Raw genomic sequence first — 18,888 nt, forward strand, 5'->3', positions numbered from 1 at the left:
TTCGTGGCCAGATGACCTTTCAGGCGCTCCGGCCGGGCATCGTGAACCCTAGGGAGGCCTCGGGGGGCAGCTCGGTGTGTGGGGACTCCCTGACTCCGCCCGAGGCTGAGCTGGGCTCTGGGCATTTGCCGCCCCCGCTGGCTCCGGCAGTCTCTGCTGATCTTGGAAGAGGCCCGCAAAGCTGACAGCTGGGGACAGCGCGGCCTGACTGCGTTTCTGTTGCGAGTGGAAATTTCACCACTGCCCCACCGGGGGGCCTCGGTTTGCTGCTTTCTCGTGCAGTGGACAGAGTTGGGTTGGTCGCTCCAAGTTTGATGCTAAAAATACAAACCCGTGTTCTTCTCCTTTGCTGGAGAATGGGTTCAGACCAGCTGGGTGGTTTAAACGCCTGAAAGGTGTGACGGCAACAGGCGATCAGATTGAACGTATCGGGAAGCCACTCACTAAGCATGGATGAGACGTATGGCAGAGATTGAAGGGGAGAGAATACGGCGCGAGCTTAGCGGGTGTAGATCTGCTTCTTGTAACGCAGTTTGCCTGCACCTTTACCCCCTGCTTCCCACTCCTGCCGTGCAAATTCCCTTCTGCTGGCGGGATTTCCAGTTTACCTTTGGTCTGGGAGATGAGGTCTTAGTTGTCAAACGCAATAAGCGGTGTCTAAAGCGAAGATTGTACTATGCGGTGCACCCTGACTGTGAAGTCAGTGCACAGACGAATGCTGTGATCTTATTGGTTGAAAAAAATTATTTGTAGAGGATGCTTGGGTCTAAAATTTACATCTTCTGCCCGAGTTTTTAGGGCGAAGAAGACTTGCTTTTAGCACTATGGAGCTGTAGCTGTCTTGCTTAATTGCTTTGCTGGTGGTGAACCCAGTTCCCCATTCATTTTACAAGGACAATCTGAGAATTTGGGAACACTGAATCCATTTTAGTTTACATGACCAGTCTTTAATTTTTGAAATATTTCAAGTATTTATTTGAATGTCTATTCAGTACTATGTGCTGCTTCTATACTATTTGAGAGAAGATAGTTAGTATTCTCAGCTTAGGGCAGTTTTCTCCTCAATAGTTTGGGCACATTGGTGTATATCAGTACATTCTTTTTATTAAAAAACAAAACTTAAACTCACTTATCAGTAGCTAATACTACTAAAGTGGGAGTTGTGTTGGGGAGGTGGACAGGGTGAAGACATTGAGCTGCATTATTAGACTTTATCCCAGAAATGCCATAATTTTGGCTGCTATGTTCAGGAAATGTTGACGGCTCCCCAGTAAGGCCATGATTTCCTTGCCTTTCTCATATCTTAGTATTTCTGGTACCTGCCGAATGTAACATACGGATTAGGTGTTACATTTTTAGAACCTTGTGTGTATTTCATGTTTTTTGTAGAGGAACTTTCCAGAGTATCAATCACTGACGGGCCTTTTTACCAGGATGTGAGAGGAAACTGAAGCTCTGCCCTATAGAGAAGGAGATAGTGTCCTTATTTGCATTTGATACCCATGACCCCTAAAAAAGAGCTAGGATGGGATGCACCTTCTTTTCTATGACATTCTGGCTTGCTTCCCTGTTGCTAGACCTCCCTTTATCTGTGGCTTACCATGATGGCGGAATCACAGCAGTACCAAGGAAAGGGGCTCTGTGGGGCTGCACTTAGGGATATCAGTGGAGCTGGTGAAAGAAGGGTTAAATTCTTTTGATATTTGCATTAAGAAAAAGTCACATGAAAGTATTATTCTGAATTAGAATCCCCTTGATTAGAGTCATTCTTGGCTCCGTATTGTTAGTGATTGCTTTATTTGAATAATTGAATAGAATATTAAACTATTTCTTTTGACATTGATACTTCTCTTCTTTTCACTGTAACAATCTCACTGAGCAAACCACACATAGAGGATGTGCTTTGTAACTGCTTTGCTCTATTTTTGTGTTTGTATATGATCTATAACATTAGCTTGATTGAGGATAGCAGTTGGGTATCTTACTGTCGAACATCATCCTCAATCTCAAGAGAGAACAAGAGTTAATATACCTGGTCATTTCCATGTAAAAATACAGATATTGTTATTCCTTGTAATAAATGTATTTATTTGGTGTATGGGCTTTCACTGACAGAAGCTAATACATTTAGGGGGCGCCTGGGTGGCTCAGTCAGTAAAGCGTCAGATTCTTGATTTTGGCTCAGGTCATGATCTCAAGGTCCTTAGGTACCCCCCCTCAAAAAAAAATTAATACGTTTAAGTCTGATACTTGTTTCATTGAAAGGTGTGTGTGTGTGTGTGTGTGTGTGTGTGTGTGTGTTTTCTTCATTTACTGTCTACAAGTGGTTAATTCCTGAGAGGTCTAGTCAGAATCCCATTTTTATAATATAAGCAGGTAGAACAACTTTCTATAGTTTCTTCCTACATTTGTGACTTTTATATCTTTTGAGCACTATGTTACTCAATTTGGAATTATTAAAAACGGTGAGAACAGCCATTCAAGTCATTTCTCAGATTCTCCTCACCTTTGTTCTCTACCCTGCTCCAATTCTTTCAAGCCTATTGAGCGTCTAAGGATGTTGGATGAGAAATGTAAAAAAGGAGAGAAGGTGTAAATGTGATTAGCATTACAGATTTCCCTGCATTCTGATTTTATTTCCTAAGTAGTAGTCAAGGTGCCCTTTGCTCTTGTTTATTTTATTCAGAGGGAAAAAAACAACAAAACTTAGTGTGTCTTTTAAAAGTCCTTTTATTTTTATTTTATTTGTTGGGGAGTAGGGATAATGCCTTCCCATTGAAATTCTCTTCACACATTCATTGTTCACACTTGCATTCTTTCCCTTTTTCAAGAAGGTAATTCAGAGCAGAGAAGCTCATAAAAAAAATCCAGGACTATATTCAGGTAATTTATATACCAACTGGTTTTAAAAAAGTGGAAGTTCATTGGTACAAGGAGTAGTTTGTGAAAAATAACTTTTTCTTGGGAGCTTTGGCCCATAAATGGGATAATAAAAATAAACTGGATGTGGCAAAATGAAATTCTAATTGTAAAGGACACTTTAGTGCTGTGTAGCTTTAGTTTTTAAACTGGTTTCCTTAAGATCCAGTCTTATAATTGCTTCAAGGACGTTGTTGATTCATTTTCACACCCAGTAGAAACAATCTACCTGGTAACCTTGGAATCTGGAATTATGGGCCTTGGGTTTCAAAGCTTGATTCTGCCCCCTTGAAGCTTGGGACCTCAGTTAATTGGTTATGACCTTCGAACCTCTGTTTTGTCATCTGTGAGATGAGAATATTAGTTCTTAAAGGGTTGTTGCATAGATGATATGAAATAATGTATGTGTGTGCAGAAGAGCACAGATGCACACAGTAAGTGCTCACTAAATGTGCTGTAGTCATTATAGTTTTTTTATTTAGTGTCCTTAAAGTTTTAATTAGATGTGGCCTTTAAGGGTGAAATTTTAGTTTTAGATCTCTAGACATCAGACGATGTTTTTATGATAAATAGGTTTTTTTTGCAGTCAAATGCTCTACCCCTGAGCTATACCCCCAAAATAGGTTTGTTTGTTTGTTTTGGTCATAAATGATTGTTCTTAAAATTGGGCAGTAATTTTCTATTCAAAATGGAATTTATTAGGTTATAGTGAATCTTTTGTTTCTGTTCATGAGCTAATAGAAACTCTAAGAAAGAAACCTATCTAAATGGTTTTTATTAGGATATGGTAAAAATATATATATATGATTATATATATATTTCCATGAACTAATGGACACTGAGGAACAGCTGTGTTGCAGCTAGCTGCAGAGCCCATAGCTACTACTACTACCACCGTCTTGGCTCTGCTGTCTGGATTCAGGGAGGCAAAGTAGCGCCTATAGGATGGTTTAGGGATTTATACAGTTAACTGGCTGGTGGCCATAGTCATTCATTGATCGTCATCTCAAACTGGAACTCTTGTTTCTCATGAATTTAGCCCTTTCTGCTACTTAAGGAACATAGTTGTGGTGATCACATTTCCCGAGTCATAAAAGGGACCTATGGTCTGATGCCGGGGCAGAATATTAACATCAGGATTGGTCTGTGTTGAAGCCCATCCACCCCAGCCCACCAGAAACAGCCCTATAATCAAACAAAGTAGGCTCCGTTTGCTTCCTGTAGCAAGGGCCATCACTCAGCACAGGAACTCTTGGTGTCTTGGTGAAGGGACCCTAGGGAGGGGCTTTTTCGAAGACTTGGGCTTGTGTTGATTGGTATCAAGGACTGTTGAATGAAGCCGGGCAGTTCAGGAACTGGGGATTTTTACAATTTGTTTAGGGGCTAGGCGGGTTAAGGTGGGGGTAGTTGTCATTATGGAAGAAGCGGCAGCTCTCTTTTTGGTCAGAAGAGGGGGCTGTTGAGTCATTTTTGAGGTTGCAGAGTGTCCTGGTGGCCTTCCTGCCTCTCACAGGTCCCTGTTGGCCTTGTCCCATGGTGTCTCTGTGAGTCAGTGCATGTTGTCCGGTTGACTTGTAAACATCGGCTTGGTTCCGTTGTCAGAGCAGCTTGTCACTTTCTCCTCCGCAAAACTGAGTGTGTGCGTTGGTGGCTGTGGCAATCAGGTGTGCCATTTTTATCCAGGCCTTTAGTGAAGCTTACTGGTCTGACAGAGAGTGTGGTTTTCTACTTTAAGGCCATGGAGTATGACTGTCTGTCAGGGGCCTGAAGTGCACTAATCACTCCCCAGTTCCTCACACTCAGCTCACTAGCAAGTATAAAGGCTGTGTGTGTCCCCTTCCTCCCTCCAACCCACAATTTAAGTTCCTTTCCTCCAAGTGTCCAACATCTTGTATTTGTATAATTGGCTTTAGGAGAGGTGCAGTTTGGAGAACTTAAGAATAACATTTTATCATTCTTCTCCAGTTTCCAACTTGCCCAGGACTTTCTGAAATATGATTTTTATCGCGTGCGTGCACACGTGTGAGTGTGTATAACTTACTTTCCAGGTCTGATGAGAAGACCTTCTGAGTCTGTGATATTTATTTTGTCATTAACTGGTGTAATGCCAACAGCAGCATTCCAACAAACAGAGGCCTTTCTTAAACAGAAATGATTTATAAATCAGTGGTCTCTTGGTATAACTGTTGAAGAAACCATAAACCTTAAAATGGGGTCATGAGAGACTTCAGTGATATGCTTTGTTGGAATAGATTGTCTGTGACTGTGGTGCCTGATCTGGTTGGGTAAGTAACAATAGCTTTACTTTTAATAGAGAATAGTCATTTTCCATTAATTACCTTTCTTTTACAAAAGCTTGACCTTCGTCCAGAAGAAAAGACAACACCAACTGTGTCCTCAATTCTTCCTCTTTTCAGCTTTAGAAATTTCAAATTTCATTAATGTTACTGTTAAAAATCACCTTAACATGATTAGTCATTCTTCTATGAGTCACAGTATATAGGAAAACTTTTAAAAAAATGTTATTATTCTATTATTTTAAAAATTACTTATTTTAATTTCAGTGTAGTTAAGATAGTGTTGTATAAGTTTCAGGTGTACAATATAGTGATTCAACAATTCCATACTACTCAGTGCTCAACAAGATATGTTTACTCTTAATCTCCTTCACCTGTTTCGTCCATCCCCATCCCCCCCCCCACCGTATCTGGTAACCGTCTCTTTGTTCTCTCTAGTTAAGAGTTTGTTTTTTGGTTTGCCTCTTTCTTTTCTTTTTCCTTTGTTTGTTTTATTTCTTAAATTCCACAGATGAGTGAGATCATACGGCGTTTGTCTTTCTGTAACTGGCTTATTTCTCTTAGCAGCATACTCTTTGGATCTATCCATGTTGTTGCAAATGGCAAGATTTCATTCTTTTTTTTCCTGGCTGAATAATATTCCATCAGTATTTACATCATCTCGTCTTTGATGGACACTTGGACTGCTTCCATAGTTTGGCTATTATAAATAATGCTACAGTAAAAACAGGGGTGCATGTATCATTTTGAATGGTGTTTTCTTGTTCTTTGGATAAATACCCAGTAGTGCAATTATTGGATCATAGGGCAGTTCTGTTTTTAATTTTTTGGGGAACCTCCATGCTGTCTCCCACAGTGGCTGTACCAGTTTGCATTCCCACCAGCAGTGCCCAGGGTTCCTTTTTCTTCACATCCTTGCCAATACTTACTGTTTCTTTTAAAAACTATTTGTAAGGTTTTACATTTTTAAATTAATTTTTAATTTTTTATCAAAGTATAATTGACATAAAATATCCTGTTAGTTTCAGGTGTATATCATAGTGATTTGGTATTTTTATAGATTATGAAATGATTCCCACCATAAGGCTAGTTATCATCTGTGGCTATAAAAAATTATTATGGTATTATTGACTATATTCCCTGTGTTGTACATTATATCCCCATGACTTATATATTTTAAAACTGTAGAATATTTTAAAAATTGTATTATTTGTTAATTTTTAAAATTTTCTAATAGATTTTATTTATTTGTTTGACAGAGAGAGAGAAAGAGCACAAGCAGGGGGAGCAGCAGGCAGAGCAAACAGAGGGAGAAGCAGGCTCCCCACGGAGCAGGGATACTGATGTGGGCTTAATCCCAGGACTCTGGGATCATGACCTGAGCAGAAGGCAGCGCTTAACTGACTGAGCCACCCAGGCGCCTCAAAACTGTAGCATCTTAATTCCCTTTATCTGTTTGTCCATCCCCCAGTCCCTCCCCACTCTGGTAACCAACAGTTTGTTTCTTGCATGTATGAGTCTGCTTCTCTTTGTTTTGTCTTTTCATTTTTTAAAAAAAATTTCACATATAAGTAAAATCACCCAGTACATCCAGTATTTGTCTTTCTCTGGCTGACTTATTTCACTTAGCATAATCCCCTCTAGGTCTTTGATTAGCCATATCAAGTTCACATATGGCTGCTACATAAGTTGAATGCATAATGCACTTTTATAGAAAGAAAATGAGATTTTGTACTTTCATGTTTTTATGAAAGAATACTCATTCTCTTGAATATTCAAAGTACTGAAAGTACAAAGAAAGCAAAATTTACCATTCAGAAATAACCATCAGTAACTCTTTGCATTACCTGGTTGAGAACCATTGGCATAAACTGTCCAACATACAGCTCTTTCACACACGCACATTATGTAGCTGCCTGGCTCAGGTCTCGGTTGAAATATCAGCTCTTTGGACAGGCTTTTCTCAAAGTTCATTGGACTCTGTTCCCCCAGTTATTACTGTAAAATCCCCATCTTTCTTTCATGGTGCCATATGTTTTTTCTTTGTTTTTATTATTGCTCTGTCACCACTAGACGGTGTGTATGATGAGAACAGAGAACACATCTGCCAAGGCCAGGTTCGTGGATGTGTCACCTGGGCACTCACACAGGGTCCCACCCTCAGAAGGTTTAATGGTTTAATGTTCTGCGGTTACCATCTTGCGGTGCAAACCGAGGCCTGCATTCGCAGTTGGCACAGGCCCTGTCTGTTATGCTGCCGGTGCTGCTGGCTGCCTTATTCACTGAAGGTTCTCTTTGGCTGCCTACAGGAGTGTCTGATGTGGACTAAGACTTGAAATTTTTTTTTTTTTTTAAGATTTTATTTATTTATTTGACAGAGAGAGATCACAAGTAGGCTGAAAGGCAGGCAGAGAGAGAGAGAGGAGGAAGCAGGCTCCCTGCTGAGCAGAGAGCCTGATGCGGGGCTCAATCCCAGGACTCTAGGATCATGACCTGAGCCGAAGGCAGAGGCTTTAACCCACTGAACCACCCAGGCGCCCCTTGAAATGTTTGTTGAAGATTTTGCTACATCCTCTGAACCTCTCTGATTCTTACATTAAACTCTAGGAGTCAGTCCACAGATGGATAGCCCTTCTATCTGAGATTCTGCTATCTCTACATCATGAAATTTTTCAAGTTTTCCGGTGTTGTGTAAATGGGTTCAAGATGGCCCCTGTGATTTTTACTTCTTCACATCAGGTCAGGATGATTAGCCCAGAGCCCTCGAGGGCCAAATTCAAATTTTTACACATCCAGTTGCTTTAAATATAACTGAAATCAGCATATTTTTAGTTGCTTAGAGCCTGCTTGCTTCGCATACTGCTCCCATCATTGGCCCAGCATGCTTAAAACACACTTGGGGGCTATGAAACACCCAAGCCACTGCTGCCTTTGGAAGCTCTCAGATTCAGAAACTTCTCATCTTGCTGCTGAACCATTTCACCGAGCTAGGAGATATGTGAGTGCCTCTACCGCTCCCCTCTCTCCTGGGAGTCTCCCTGTTGTCTTCCTCTTCTAGGTGGTGCCCCTGTGTTATGGTGCCTGGGCGGTGGGGTGGTCTCCTACTGTGAGGGACAGCCCTTATAAAGCTCACTGTCTCCTGCCACCATCTCGAGGTCCTGTCTTGGCCTTGATCATCCTTGGAATCCTCAAATCTACCACATATGGACCAATATTTATTTATTTATTTATTTTTATTTTTTTTTTAATTTTTTTTTCCAATTTATTTATTTTCAGAAAAACAGTATTCATTATTTTTTCACCACACCCAGTGCTCCATGCAAGCTGTGCCCTCTATAATACCCACCACCTGGTACCCCAACCTCCCACCCCCCCCGCCACTTCAAACCCCTCCCAATATTTATTTCTCATGTAGGTAGAGACTCAAAGCAGTAATACTGATTTTGAATATATTTCTTTCCCTCTGCTTGACTGTAGGCTATTTGAGAGTAAGGTCTGTGATAGGCATGTCTTTTTTTTTTTTTTTTTTTAAAGATTTTATTTATTTATTTGACAGAGAGAGATCACAAGGAGGCAGAGAGGCAGGCAGAGAGAGAGGAGGAAGCAGGCTTCCTGCTGAGCAGAGAGCCCGATGCGGGGCTCGATCCCAGAACCCTGGGATCATAACCTGAGCTGAAGGCAGAGGCTTTAACCCACTGAGCCATCCAGGCGCCCCGTGATCGGCATATCTTAATGTTCTGTGGTTAGGCCAAAATCAAGAAATACATTTTGATTTGTAGAATTAATCTTAGATGTGTACTTACCTAACATACTCTGTCTGCGGTCTTTACATAGTTTTCTATGCTTACTATTAACAGAATGGGAAATGTAGGAGGTGAGGTTTTAAAAAAAACCTTCTGATCTGGGCTCAGTTGTGTTGTTGAGTAAATTATTTTCCAGGAGTCAGTATTTTCTTATGTACCTCTGCCACAAATTCTATAAAGTGACCCAGTTTTTTAAAGTTTAAACTTAAAGGAATTTTTATTTACATTATCAAATATTTTTGAAATGGAAAAATGAGTTGCCGAACAAATGTCTGGAAGAAAGTTTCCTCAAATGTCCTGGAAGTAAAGGAAGATTATTTGATGTTTAAGGGATTCATTTACATAGTTTTTATCTTCATGTAGACAGTGACTGATCTGACTTTGAGCATTAATTCGTCTCTTGTTGGGAGAATGGAGAAAGATAAGGTGACCAAATATAATTTATATTTGGCTCTGGATTGATGGGTTTGTGTTTTATTTGATTTTTTTCTACCCCCCCATTTTTTTTTTTTTCAAAGTGGTTTCTTTCTGCGAGGAAATTTAAGGAACTAGAAAATGATTCCGTTTTCTCATCTCCCACCCTTGTTAATTCCATTTGGGGAGTAAAGCACATATCCCTTATTTATGGAGTTACTCCTGAGCTAGAAAGATTGTTAAAAGATACCAGATTGGGGTCCAGACTCCGTGCAGACTAAGTAGAGAGACCAGGCCTTTCAGGATAAGCAAAAATATAATTACTGCTAAATCACAAAACATGATATATGGTAGCAGGTAAACTGTGTCTAAACTATTTCCAACAATTCCAATTTTAGAAATATTTACTTAGTCTTTAGAATATCTTTCAATAGTACTTCGAAAAAAAATTTTTTTTCCGTATGAAATGTAGTTGGTTATTTTTTTAGGATACCTGAGAAGAGATATTAGGAAATTCTACCTAAATAGAAGGATTATTTAAGTCAGTGCTAATGAGACATGGATATTTTGATATGGTTCAACAATGAACTCAAGTTTATGTTTCAAATGCAATTATATTTAGAAGGCAGTAAACATTTTCTTCTTTTATAAATTGTGTATTACTCTTATTAGGGTAATGAGTTTGAATGGCTATTTTTTTTCTCTCCTCTGTCCTATGATAATCAAATTTATTTTAGCTTTTGTAATTGTATATAAACAATATAATTAAGTTATCTTTGCAGCTATCTTTTTAGAGCTCATAGTCTTTTGCTTTTCTTTGTCTTACAGTTTCAAGGGACTTTAGTTCATGATTTCTTCCAAGATTTTTTTTGGGAGAGGGGTAAGAACCGAGGAGTCTGATAACAAGCCAAGACTGTGCCTTCATTGATCAAAGGAATGTAAACATTATTTCTGGATGTCCTTGTTCATTACAGATATATTCTTTAAATGGAAGATTGTCAATATTAAATTACCTGTTCAGATTTATTTGCCTTTTGAACAACTCTCTTATTTAGTAAGGTTGTAGCAAGTTACATTTGGTTCATTTTCTTTTGATCATTGAAAATGTCTGTGTTTAATGAGCTGAAACTGAAGTAGGTCAATAAAATGAAGAGATTAACAGTCTGTTCTCACCCGCCTCGGAATACATTTCACTCTGAGGGAAAAAAAAGTCATTTTTAACAAAGTTTTTTTTGATCAACTTAAAAGGTGAAGGAAATAGGAATGATATGGAAAAAGGGAAAAGGCTGAGGAACCCAGGAATCCTTCAGGGCCCTGTTCATCAGGGGAAGGTCTGAGCATCTATGTTTGTAGAGTTAAGAGCTTTAGTTACAAAACTAAATTTCACTTTTTACTTTTATAAGTTCAGGGGCACAAATAAGCTTCAGAGTATTAAATATTAATATCTACTCACCTTCGGAGATATCTTACATGCAAAACAAGGAAAAATAGGTATGACAAAGCATTGAAATGTTGCCATGGGATAAACAGAAAAAACATTTTACTGTATAATTTATCCCATATCATGGTCATGTATTTAAGTGAATAACAATGAACTTACGGTTTTTCAAATAGCTTAGTCTTGACTCTATCACTTACTGGCCATGTGACCTTTAGCAAACAACTCAGCTTCTCAGAATATGTTTTTCTTTCTTCACAGGAATGATTGATAAAGGTTTTTTCTTTTCCCTTTCAGTGGTTTTTGAGGACCACATGGTATGGGGAAAAACTGAAAATAGTACCATTCTCTACAAAATGCTACCTAGTTAACTCTATTACAAATGTTCTTTTTTGATATATGTAAACACTTCTTTATGCTGGGTCAGGGAGCAGGCAAAGAAATCATAGTAGGAATCCCTTTTCCTTCATGTTAACAAAATACCAAAGTGTCACATGTTTTTCTGTATTCACTCCCGTACTCTTGGAGACATAGTCCATGTTTTCGTTCCTTATTTTAGTTAATAAATGAAATAATTCATTATTTATCCCACAACTGTATGGTAAAATCAGATTTGTTCATACCTGTTATGTGGTTTAAGAGCTAAAAACTAGTCTTCTACAAAATACTGTCTTTTAAATTAATTCAGTGAAGATCAAGAGGGGGGTACTTTGCCTGGAAGGATGCTGAGTGACGGCCAGGAGGGACGGATTCTAAAATGTATAATTGACTTTGGCAAGTGAGTAGGAGATAATTCTCCGCTGTGTTTTATCGTGTTTTTGTGTGTCATGGTACTAACGGGTCTTTGTGTGTCCCTATGTTGGGGATAAGAACTTTCCTTCCACGTGAAAGACACAAAGGCACAGCGTGCTGGCCCGTCTCGGCCCCTCCAAGCAGACGCCGCGCCCTGCTCTGTGTCTGGGCGGCAGGCAGGGGTATCAGTGGGCATCCCCGCCTCTGGCTGTCAGAGGCCAGCAGTGGCTAGGAGGAGGCTGGCCAGGGGGACTGTGCGGGACTCCCCCTACAGAGTCCTGCAGCTCTTGGCAGGTGACCCTGCAGCTCTCTCTGAGTTCTGGTCAATACTTTATCTTCCTGCCCCCTTAGAGGTAGTAATCGCTTCTTCTCCACAGTTCCTAGCTGAGAAGTACTGTAGTACCTCTTACAGTCTTCCTATATCCTTCCCTTTATAAATATTCTATTAAATAACCCTATTTAACAGGACCGATGTGTTTCATTCCAGGATCCTATATGACAAAACTTTATATACTTTAAGTATTTAGATCCAGAGCTTTCAGAGAATATTTGATTTGTAATTAAAATGTGTCAATAAATAAGCAGAACATAAATCTGTTCTATAGTTAACTCATATACTTTTTAGAAGTTCCAGTCAGTGATGATTATGCTTTTATTAATTGTTCCTTTCCCTCCCTTTTCCCTTCACCCATTTTATGACGAACACCGGTGCTGCCTAGCTCTTTTGGGTTCAGTGAGAAATGTGACTAAATTGGTAACACCCCCTAATAACACAGAAGCTTAATTCAACCCACTCTACCAACTCATCCAGTTGCCGCCTTCTGTGGTTTCTGTTTCACAAATGCCCTGACAGTTCTGTTCCCACTCCCATCGCTACCACTGTGCGTTCATCTGGTGCCCTTTCATGTCTGGATGATCCCTTCAACCAACATCTGCTTTCGGTTCTCCTCAGTCCACTTCCCAATTGCTTCCCAACTGATTTCCCAGTAAAAGTCAAATCTCATCTTTATTTCTTGTGTTAAATCCTTCAGTGATTTTCCTTTGCCTTTCTTAAAAAACAAAACAAAACAGCACACACACAAAATACTATATTTGAATATATAACTTGTGTGTGATCAAAAAAATAAACATTGTAGAGGCGCCTGGATGGCTGAGTGGGTTAAGTCTCTGCCTTCGGCTCAGGTCCTGGGATGCAGCCCCGCATCAGGTTCTCTGCTCAGCAGGGAGCCTGCTTCCTGCTCTCTCTGCCTGCCTCTCTGCCTACTCGTGATCTTTCTCTCTGTGTCAAATAAATAAATAAAATCTTAAAAAAAAATATTGTAGTGAAATACATAGGAGAAAAAAACCTATGGTATCTCATCTGTAATGCACAGTTGTCAAAAGGTTAGCATCCTTGGGGTGCCTGGGTGGCTCAGGAGGTTAAAGCTTCTGCCTTAGGCTCAGGTCATGATCCCAGTGTCCTGGGATCGAGTCCTTCGTCGGGCTCTCTGCTCAGCAGGGAACCTGCTTCCTCCTTCTCTCTCTGCCTGCCTCTCTGCCTACTTGTGATCTCTCTCTGTCAAATGAATTAAAAAAAAAATCTAAAAAAAAGAAAAAAAAAGGTTAGCATCCTTAGTCACAAGTGAGCTCTTATAAACTGGTAACAAAGACACTAATATTCCAAGGGAAATGAAAAAAACAACTTAATGAGGAAATCCAAATGATATAAATGACTAATGAGGATATGGAAGATGCTTGAGCTCAACATTAGCAGAAGAAAACTAATTCCTTATGAATATCACATTGTGAAGGATTAAAAATAGTGATATCTAATGTTCCTGTGATTGTAGGAAAGAGAGCGCTCACCTACAGATACTGAGCAGGACAACTGACGGTGACTGTGCGTTTGGGGGAATTCGGCAGTTATCACTCAAAATTCAAATTTTGTATACCCTTTTCTTGGTGATTCCAGCTTATAGGAGAGTATTCCAATGTGTGTGTGTGTGTGTCTGTGTCTATGTATAATGTACATACATATTCATTGCACAGAAAAGAATTGCAGCTAATGTAAATATCTATTAATATCTGTTGAATGATAAATTATGGATAATCACAAGTGGACATTAAAGCAGGAGGGGAAAGCTATTAACCAAATTAGGACAAATGACCGACAGCATTTATTAAAGGAAAAAACAAATTGTAGCCTAAGCAAAACACACACACACACACACACACACACACCAGTTTATGTATGAATATACCCCAAAACAAAGTGCACAGAGTGCCATTAATAGTAGATAAGCTTGAGTAAAATTAGGAGGAGGAAAGCCAAAGCAGGGAGGTGTGGCTGAGCTGGAGGGCCAGAGCCGCTTAGCTGTGGGCTGGGGAGGAGACTGGGGAGCTGGGAAGGGCCTGAGAGGTTTTCCTGCTTGCAAATTAACAAGCTGGCATGTTACTGTTTCACTGTGGCTGACAGAAGCCAAGAGACTCCCCCAACAGCAAGCAAGTGGCATGAGCGTGGAGCTGGTTACCCTGCTCCTCACTGGGGATGCTCTCCAGGGGGCCTGCACCTGTTGCACTCCAGGGGGCGGGGCACGTTTCAGGGTGGCTGGAAGGGGTTGCCTCTCTGTAGCAAGCCAAGACAAACCTGCTCTTTGTCCTGGGAGAAACTCTCCTTCAGGGTTGCTTGTTGGGAACATGAACACAGCTGGACAAATGGCCCAAGTAAAGAGTAGTCAAGGCTTGCGTTTTGGGCATACCGAGTAAACACATAGAAACAGGACACTGGGGAAGGTGGATGACTTCTCCCAACGGCGGGGGGGGGGTGGGGGAGATGGGAGAGAGTTTAGAAGTCAAAATATACTTTACAAATTCCTGTGTCTTTTGAATTCTTGGCAAAGATGATTTTTAAAAAAAATGAATTAGAATTTTTTATTTACTTTGTGATAAGTATGTGATTATATATGATTTAGACAGAAACACTGAGGTGAAGCCCTTGTGATTATACTCTTCTGGGCTTTTCTGTGTGATAATTTTTCAGGGCTCTTGGGCTTGGTTCCGGCAGCAATAAAGACAGGCAATCCTGTTCTTCATCTTAATGATTCCAACTTTCCTGTAGACCCTTCATGATCTGGCCCCTTCTTTCTTTGGCGGCATATGTTTTTCTCCCCATTTGGAAGGGTCGGTTTTTGATCTTGAACTATCATGTATGAAATGAGTCCTCCCTCACAGCTTATCCTGGGACCTCCTGAGATGCCCTAAACTACCTTCAGAGCCAGGAACTATTTCTTAAAGTCATCTCTGAGTCAGAGATGGTCATGTCTGTAAGGACATATGGAAACGTCATTTCTCTCTTGGACTGTTGTGACACTCTGTTGGTCATGTTTCCACTTTTGTCTTCATTGGAATCCATTTTCCATATGGCTTCCAACGTAATGTCCTAGAGATGAAGCTGGGAACACTGCCCTTCTAAACTAGTTCATAACTTCAGGTTCAAGAGATGGGAACATAACTAAAACTGTGCTAACCTGAAATAGGAAAGCTTGGAGTCCATGGAAGTCTCCTGAGGGACACTGAAGACAAGGGAGGGGAAAGGATGCAGATGGACTGGGAAAAAAAAAAATAAAATAAGAAAATGCAGACCAGAATGCTTACAGATCTCTTACTATGTGGCATTAGGATTTTTTTTTTCCCCCGCTGCAAGTAGGCTTCTTCCTATAGCAGAAAATATGACTGCCAGATATCTTACCCCCAAGGGGAGAAACTGACCCAAGTCTCCTGGTTGCAAGTTAAAAAAAATTCTAGAAAGAGGACCACCTTCTAGATTGGCAGTGTTTTCAGTAACTATGAAGAGGAGCCGGGTTGGGGAAGGAAAAGGAGGAGGTTGGAGCAGAAACGTTCAGCTCATCATACAAACCATTCCAGTGGTGGTTGATACGTATCTTAGGACGTCTTTCACGGCTTCCCAGTGCTTGCAGAAAAAGTTCAAACTCCCATGGATTGCATTAAAATTTCTCAGTTATATGGTTCCTGCCTTCTTTTCCAGACTCCTCTCCTTGGCTCCACTCTTTCCCATCTCCTCCCTTCCTGTTGTGAGAGGTCATCCACCTCCCCCAGTGTCCTGTTTCTATGTGTTTACTCGGTATGCCCAAAATGCAAGGCCCTGACTACCCTTTACTTGGGCCATTTGTTCAGTTTTGTTCATGTTCCCACCAAGCAGCCCTGAAGGAGAGTTTCTCTCAGGGCAAAAACAGTATTGTCTTGGCTTGCTACAGAAGTGGCAACCCCTTCCTCGCCCCTCAGATGTCCCCACCCCAACCCCCCAGAGTGCAACAGGTGCAGGCCCCCTGGAGAGCATCCCCAGTGAGGAGCAGGGTAACCAGCTCCACGCTCATGCCGCTTGCTTGCTGTTGGGGGAGTCTCTTGGCTTCTGTCAGCCACAGCGAAACAGTAACATGCCAGCTTGTTAATTTGCAAGCAGGAAAACCTCTCAGGCCCTTCCCAGCTCCCCAGCCTCCTCCCGAGCCCACAGCTAAGTGGCTCTGGCCCTCCAGCTCAGCCACACTTCCCTGCTTTGGCTTTCCCCAATGAAACAGACCTTTTCATACTTCCTACCTGCTCTTCCTTCTGTCTCATCTGGACAATCTGAGTTCAGGTTTGTTTTGTTACTCATCAGCTTTGTGAATTCAGATAAATTTTACCCTCAAAAACTCAGCTTTTTATTTATAAACTTGAAATATATTCTATCTTGTATTTTTGTTGTTGTTGGTAAGGAGCCTGTAAACCAAACACCTAGTTAAAATATCGTCTGACCACCCCCCACCCCCCACTTATCTCTCCAAGAAAAGGAAATTATTTCTTTCCCTGTGGTCCTGCAGAACTGAGTACATACTTCCTTCATAGCACTTTGTCACATTAATTAAATTTTTTACAAATGTGTTTCCTCTTAGACTGAGCCCTGAAGGGACAAAACGACATTCAACCCTTCTTGGTATCCTTAATAATTATCACAGTGTCTTGTACGGAACAGGTGTTTAATCAATATTTGATGAATTCATTTGACTTATTAATCAAAATAAAGAACAGGAAATTACTCTGTAATTTAGCAGGGGCAGAAGGAAGACTCAGTATCCCCTAAACAGCCCTCTGAGAAGCAGTACTTAGAGCCCATTTATGCTACAGGGCTGTGTCTTGCTGCACACAACACGGAAACTTAAACCTGTGTCAGTTTGGGATGCTGTCTTTATGAGCTCTGGTGAAGGTGACCTCCAGGAGAGTAACTGGCAAGCTCACACTCTGTTCTGCGGCATATTATTTCTAGTAGCTGTTGAATTAGTGTTCTCAGCAAAAACTTAGCTTGGGAGGAAGGCTGCCCCCTAAGCATGTGTCTTCAAGGGGCATGATAAATAGTAGCAGATTCAAGCTTCCGAGAAGTACTACCCTTGAGAGAATGGATTTATTTGATTTTTAAGAAAATAAATTTATTGTCTTTGCATAGGGGAAGGGTTTTTTGAGTGAGTTCATTTTTATCATTCCTCTGAGACATTTTTTACTTAACCCCATTTAGAGAAACACTTCTTGAAAAGTGAGCAGATGGAGAAGGCAGAGTTATCAGATACACAGTTTTTTTCTTTTTCTTTTCTTTCTTTTGTTTTTTAAGATTTTATTTATTTGCAAGAGAGAGCAAGTGAGAGAGCACACGAGTTGGGGGAGGGGCAGGGGAGAGGGAGAAGGAGGCTTCCCACCGAGCAGGGAGCCCAGCACCGGAGCTCAGTCCCAGCACCCAAGATCATGACCTGAGCCAAAGGGAGCTGCTTAACTGACTGAGCCAACCCAGTTTCTTAAGTGGCTTTCAGAGTAGAAGACACTCTATAGGGGGGAAGGTGCAACACTGGGCATGTCCATACTGAGGCTACCCTGGTTTGTTGTGGTGTAACACACAATAGATAGCTGGGAACGTGGACCCAAGTATCCCTTGAGACAGTGGCACAGATGAAGGTTTGTAGCTCACTAGGCTTGTAGATGACTCTCCCGGGGGTAGAACATCACTCAGGGCCAGATCCGAGAGGCGGAACCTGGGCAACACAAATAATTAAAAACAAGGAGAAAGAAGATAACTCAGGCGTTCTAGAAGGCAAGGAAAGGGGAGGGTTTTGAAAACCGGGGAGCAAATTGTGTTGGAGCCCACGAAGAAGTTCAGAGTGAGAAGAAATGGCGAGTGTGTCTTGGATTTGACAACTAGGGGAGTTCCCCAGTTATCCAGATGTTCTCCTTTCCAGGGTAGGGGTGGGGTCGGGATTGGTGGGAGGATGAAGTGGAAACAGTCAGTTCAGAGCACCCTTGCTTCTGTGGAGAGGAAGAGGAAAGGCTCAAGTGTAATTGGTCATTCTTGCGTGTGTTTGTTTTGCAGGGTCCACGCTTTGCAAACATGTGCCCGCTTAAGAAAGTGAAGGCTGAGTGCAGAAGAGGTGACCCAGTGAGGCAGGGGTTAGTCACAGGAGCCTTTTTGGATGTTAAGGATTTTGAACTTCATCCCAGGAGTGGTAGAAAGCCATGGGAAGTTTTTCAGCCTAGAGGCCACAATTTGCATTTTTAAGAGACCCTTCTTGTGTGTAGAGTCTCCACTTAAAGTGATGATAGTACAGATGGAAAGAAGTTAATTTAAAACTTATTTTAGAGGTAGAATCAATATGATTTGGTTTTCTTTGTTCTGTTTCTTTTGTGACTGAAACCTCCCATGTATTTTTTAGGTTGTACATCTAGCTGAAATCAGTCCGTATAGACAAGAGGACCATATTGACCTTGAATTCATTGTTGTGTGGATAACCTTAATTATACTGTGTGTCGTGTGTGGCAATTCATATGACATATGCTTCTCACTGCATTGTTAATGTATGCCTGTGCTGTAGGCCCCTTTAGCTGTTTATCTGAGTGAGTTATACTACTCGTAGGGGAACTAATAATTTGAGTGAGAAGTCAAGCCATTCAGTGTCTTAATTGTTTCCAGTTGCCTGTAGATTTTTCTATCTTATGTGTTTGTATCATCTCCCAATACTAGTTTAAATCCATGCACAGAAGTCTGTATGATCTGAAAGTAACAGTAGGGAAAGCATCATGAATCTGAGTCTAGAAACAAGAAATAAGAGTAGGAAAAATAACAGGGAATCAGGTGTTTAAGACATGAGATACATAACATTTTAACAGGATGGGGCATCAACAGTCATGAACTGGGCTGCACACTCTGGCT

The 18,888-nt window shown here is 40.9% G+C and overlaps 1 protein-coding gene across 2 annotated transcripts in view; it reads left to right on the forward strand.

Annotated features, from left to right (window-relative positions):
- The window catches only part of GPC5 (glypican 5), a 1,436,212-nt gene that overhangs the window by 551 nt on the left and 1,416,773 nt on the right, over nucleotides 1–18,888 (forward strand). The gene's annotated exons all lie outside the window — the stretch shown is intronic.

This window comes from Neovison vison, chromosome 5 (assembly GCF_020171115.1).
Source record: "Neovison vison isolate M4711 chromosome 5, ASM_NN_V1, whole genome shotgun sequence".
Classification (NCBI taxonomy): Eukaryota; Metazoa; Chordata; class Mammalia; order Carnivora; family Mustelidae; genus Neogale; species Neogale vison.